Below are 6000 nucleotides of genomic sequence, written 5' to 3' on the forward strand. Positions count from 1 at the left end.
TCTTCCATGACTTTTCTTTAACCCGTTGAGTCCCTGGTAGCTGTGGTCTGGTTTTGGTAACTACATGGTTGATAGGAAGAGAAGGAGTGGGTGTGCACTTGTGGGGTGCTGCCACTCAGGGCATTGTTGTAGTTAGTTGCCTTCGAGTCCATTCTGACTCATAGTGACCCACGTGTCCAGAGTAGAATTGCTCCATAGGGCTTTCAAAGCTGTTAGCTTTTCAAAGCTGATTGCCAGACCTGTCTTCTGCAGCACCACTGGGTGGGTTTGAACTGTCAGTATTTCCATTAGTAGTTGAGCACTTAACCATTTTTGGCACCCAGGCTCCTCTCTCAGGCCATTAAGTGTGTCTGTTTGAACTTAAATGCTACAATGAAATGTGAAGTTTTGGGCTTCTCTATTTTGATTTCAATGCATAAGGAACTAATATTTTTGAAATACTTGCTAATGGTCAAGCACTGCCCTGGATGAGGTGGTTTACTCATTTTTTTCCGTTTATTTCTCAGAGCAACTTTGGGAAATAGGAGGTAATATTCCCATTTTAGAGACAAGAAGACTGAGGCAACACTAACTTAGACGACTTGCCCAAGTCCATGAATTTACACATTTTGTTTCAGCTGAGGAGCACAAAATGCTTCACAGAAATGTTCTTTTGATTTTTCTTATGACTCCTGAGATCTGTGGTGAGCATAGCGTCTGTCTTAGTCATCTAGTGCAGCTGTAACAGAAATACCACAAATGGGTGGCTTTAACAAACAGCAGTTTATTTTCTCACAGGTTAGAAGGCTAGAAGTCCAAATTCAGGGTGCTGGCTCTAAGGGAAGACTTTCTCTATCAGCTCTGGAGGAAGGTCCTTGTCTCTTTTGAGCTTCGGCTCCTGGGCGATCTTCATGTGGCTTGGCATCTCTCTTCCGCATTCTGCTTGCTTGCTTGCTTATTTAGTCTCTTTTATATCTCAAAAGAGATTGACTCAAGACATACCCTACACTAATCCTGTCTCAAACAAAGAAAATCCATTCTCAAATGGGATTATAACCACTACAGGGTTAGAATTTACAACCCACATCTTTTGGGGACACAATTCAATTCATAATAGCATCCCAGGGGTATAAATGTGGAAACTGAGGCACAAGGGGGCAATCATTCTGATGCATCCAAGGTCAGAACTGGCTTGTGCTCAGCAAGTGCATTGAAAGGACTGGTGCTGGAGTATACATTGCAGTCTTAGTTGCTTCTTGCCTGGTTTTTGAATATATGAAAGCCAAGAGGCGAGTTGGAAGATCAGGGTTTCGTCCAGCTAAAGAAAAGGCGATGGGTGTGTCTGGCTGATTGGAGCCAATTCTCTATTCTTCTCTGCACCCTGGGGTTTAAAAAATGCATGATGAAGCAGACTCACCCAGTGCTGATGTTTTATTCGGCTTCATGTGGTCCTTCTGACGCCTGCCCTATCATTAGAGATCCTTTCCAAAGGCACCTTGTGAGAAATGACGTGGTAGCCAGAAAAAGAGCCCTGTGCTGCTTTTTTAATCTGCTGAAAGCAGCCTCATTTGTACAGATTTGGCTCCTAATGATCCTGTTCTGACTTTCATCTGTTTCCTGAGTCTGGGTCAGACATGCAGTGAGGAAGATATCAGAAGGCAGATTCTTCACTTGTTTTGAACTTCAGCCATTCCTAGTTTGGCCAGGGTTGGCAGGTGGAATCCAGGGCGATGTTCTTTCCTTCAGGACACTCCTAGGTCAGAGCCTCAGGGTTTCTTGAGGAACAGGCCCGCAAGAAAAGAATTAGAAAGGACTTCAAATAACGTGGGAGGCTTCAGGTAAGATGGGAGTATGCCCTGAGAATTGTCAGAAGTGTAATGTGCTGGGAGAAGGAGTGGTGTTTGACTAAAAAATGACAAACCATTTGTCTTTGTCTGAGTTCTCTAGTGGAGCAAAACCAATGAAGCATATATAGAGAGAAATTTAGTTTGAGAAAATGGCTCAGGCAGTTGTGAAGTACTGTCTCACATGACTGTGGGGTCTGACAAATCCCAAATTCTGGGTCAGACAACAGGCTGATGACCTCTGCTGGCTCACATGCTTACCGGGGTTGGCAGATCCAAAATCTGCAGGTCAGGTGACAGTCTGGAGGCCTCTCTGGCTTCTGTTTGAAGAATGGAAGGTGGGGGAGGTAGGGGAGGGGAGAGCTTTGCCATAATATCCTTTCGTTTGCTGGATGCTGGCCACACCCCCAAGGAAACTCCCCTTCCAACCGATTGGCTGCTCACATCAGATCACAAAATGGGAAGTGATTACACCGTGTCCGCCAAACCACTGGGAATCAAGCCTAGCCAATCTGACACACAGCATTAACCATCACACCATTGAATTCCAGTTCTACCTTTGGCTGGGTGAGATATAGGTGTATGTGTGTGAGAGATCTGTTTTAGTAAAGAGAAATTCTCAAGCTGTCTTAAGAAATTATCAGTAACCATCCATCTATCCAATTATTTGTTCATTCATTTATTCATTTCTTCACTCAGATACTTAATAAACACCTATGATGTGCCGGGCACCATGGTATATACTGGACATGCAGGAGCGAACAGGGCTGACACAGCCCGGCCCTCATAGGCCTTACAGCCCAGTAGGTTTATAGGTTTATGAACAATGCTTAGTTTTGTGCAAGACATACAGATAAGGGTAGATAAACGCCATCTGGAGCTTGTCCTTTATAGAGTAGCCTTGAAATTTAAGAAGAATACCAAGTAATCTTACCATTATTGGTAGTGAGTGAGTATACATGATTTTGGTTTAGCACCTTTCTTTCGTTTTCTTCTGGTAACAGACCCCAACTCTTTGTATGGTATCTCACATCCATAGAAGATTCCCGAGTCCCTCACCTCTTCCATTCTAAGAGTTCCTCAGCAGCCTTCCAATACATATTTTAAAACCAGCTCCATTTGAGCTTCTGTTACAAGCAACGTCAATCGTCCTAACCAATGCCCGATGCTATTAACCTCTGCGCTGGTTATTCTCTTTTGCTCCCCACCCCCACTCCAGAGCCCTCTCCTTCCATTCTGTGCTCAGCTCTTGGCCCTGGGAGGCTGACTCCCGGGGACTATATTACTAACCTCCTTGGCTTCAGACTTCTGATTGGGTGTGGCCAAAGGGAGGCCCTGGCAGAGACTGGCTGGCAGAAGCCGAGAGAGTTCTGAGCGTCCCTTCCCCCACGTCCTCCCTGCATGGCGCCCTAGTGGTGGTGACTGTGCTTTGCTGCTGCCACAGCTCCCACGGGACACAATCCTGAGATACTGGCTTGGCTTTCACCAGACCGATACCACTGCTCCTACGCTTACCCTTTCAGGTCTAGGGGTGTTGATGGCTTCCGCTGTTTTTAGTTCCTGGGCTTCGCATTGTTTTTGGTTCCCTTATCCTGCCCACATACGTGGAAAGAGTCCCTTCATTAAATCCTCCTCAGGGACTCCATGAACAGCAGTTCGACAGTCGTTCTCTCTGAAGGGAGTCCTGCATTCTATTCAAGAATCTCCTGTGTTCTTACTCTCCTTCCCTCGGGCTCTTCATTCCTGCTAGGATCTTGCTTATAAATGTGTTTTTATATTGGTGTATAAAGGTCCTTTACATAGAATTTAGTTTCTGACTTAGCTTGCCCTCTCCTTTGTGTTTACTCTCTTTCTTTTCCTATTCCCACCTCTTCTTCCGTTCCCTTGCTCCACTGAGCTGCTTCCGCAGCTGGGACCTGCGAGTTGAAGAGAGAGGTCATCAGTCCCCTTTAACACGGCGTGAACAAAAGGCTGCTAAGCAACACCAGGGGGCGCCCGTGCGAGCCACGAGGCAAGGAAAGAAGGGAAAAGGGGAGCTCCAAGTACGCGCTAGGCTTTGTACTAGATGCTGGGAATGCAGAACCAGAAACCACAGCCTCTGTGCTCAAGGTGCTCAGACTCCAGCAGGGCAGGCCAGCAGGTAAACGATGATCCCGATGCGGCATGGCAGTGCTTTCGGAAGGGAGCGCGGAGGGCGCAGTAATGAGGGCACTGTGGGGATGTACCAGAGGGGTGCCTCGCACAGATTGGGGTGAGGAGGGTTAACCAGTTGCTGTGGAGCCCACTATGATGCATGGTGACCCCATGTGTATCAGAGTAGAACTGTGCTCCATAGGGTTTTCAAGGGCTGATTTTTCGGAAGTAGATCACCAAGCCTTTCTTCGAGGCACCTCTGGGTGGACTCAAACGAGCGCTTAGTTGTTTATACCACCCAGGGACTCTGGGGAGGGTTAGGGAAAGCCTTTTGGCGGAGAGCTGGGGCTTGAAGGATGAGCTGGAGTTTGTCACACTGTTGTTATAGTTTTCCAAGGAAAGAGTGACCAAAGGTATAAAGGTAAAGACTTGTGGTGCATTGCTATACCTCCAAGAAGTGCAGGACAGCAGTAGCACGAGGGGTGTGTAGGAAGAGTGGACGAGAGAGCGGGAAGGGGCTCAGGGGCCAGCTTGCGAAGTGTGGAGTTGATCCTGACGGCCTTAGACCTACTTTCTAAGCATAATGTATGCCCCTCCAGACACCGAGGAGGACTGAAGACAGAGCAGCCAACACTGACTCCTGTTTGGAGCTCCTGGGGCTCCCATTTCCCCTTTCCTAAGTAATGTCTGAATCCTAAGTTTCCAACATACAAAACCAACAACAGTCCCTGGAGTGAGTTCACTTCTCAATATTCAGTTATTAAAAAAGCCAACACACAAACCACTTCACCCCAGCCCCCAAACCCAAGACGCACTTGCTACCATTGTCTGGCCTCACAGTGGTTTTCTTGCTTCCATTCTTTGTCTTTTTTTTCCCCCCCGAAGTTTGGGGAATGACTCACAGTTCTTGAAGTGTGCGGTATAGATTGCATGACTAATTTATTCAACTCGCCCAGAGGCACTTGAGATAATTACAGGGAGAAATTCCATTTTCTAAAAAAACCTAGATGCAAGAGGATTATTTTGCCAGGTTCTCCACGGGACTCTGCCTGTCCCCTGTGGAAATAAAAGAGCACTTGATGTACCTGCTGGGGTGATTCTGAGGCTCCAAAGCCCCAACTTTCTCAGTGTTTCTGGTGATTCAAGACAGATTCTATAGCACGTTTTCCAAAATTCAATTTAGGAAACAATATAATGCTCTCAGATATATAAAGTAATCTAGAGCATAACATTTCTTTTCTATATTGACAAGTTTCAAATGTATGAATGCCTACTATGTGTTGGAGGTGGGCTGCTGATTAGAATAATGAGTGATTTCAATAAATGTACATTTTTATTTTTTTAACTTCGTATTTCTAAACTTTATTGAAGTATAACATATAAACAGGACCCTCTCCTATATAGATCATAAATGTACAGGTCAGTGAATTTTTTACTGTGTGGTTCACATGTGTAACCAACCCCCAGTTCAAGAAACAGAACCAGCACCTCAGAAACCCTTTGGGTCCCCACCTCCACCATTTCCCTTTCCAGGGTAACCATGTCCTGACTTCTAGCATCATAGATTAGTTTTACCTCACTCAATACTGTATTTGAGAGATTAGTCCATATTGAGTGTAGTTATAGTTCATTTATTCTTATTTCTCTCTAGTAGCCAATTGGATGAGCAAACAATAATCTATTTATCCAAACTACTGCGAATGACCATTGGATTTTTTCTGGTTTTTTTTTCTCTTATTTATTTTTTCCCATACAAAAATTTATACGTACATTGTTATGTGACCCTAATTGCTCTCCCCATACTGTGACAGCACACTCCCCACTTCCACCCCGATTCCCCATGTCCATTCACCCAGCTCCTAACCCTCTCTGCCTTCCCATCTCACCTCGAGACAGAAGCTGCCCGTTTAGTCTCATGTATCTACTTGAGCTAAGAGGAACGCTCCTCACGAGTATCACTTTATGTCCCACAGTCCAGTCCAATCCCTGTCTGAAGAGTTGGCCTTGGAAATTGTTTTAGTTCTGAGCTGATAGAGAATCCAGG

This window comes from Trichechus manatus, unplaced genomic scaffold, assembly GCF_000243295.1.
Source record: "Trichechus manatus latirostris isolate Lorelei unplaced genomic scaffold, TriManLat1.0 scaffold00001, whole genome shotgun sequence".
Lineage (NCBI taxonomy): Eukaryota > Metazoa > Chordata > Mammalia > Sirenia > Trichechidae > Trichechus > Trichechus manatus.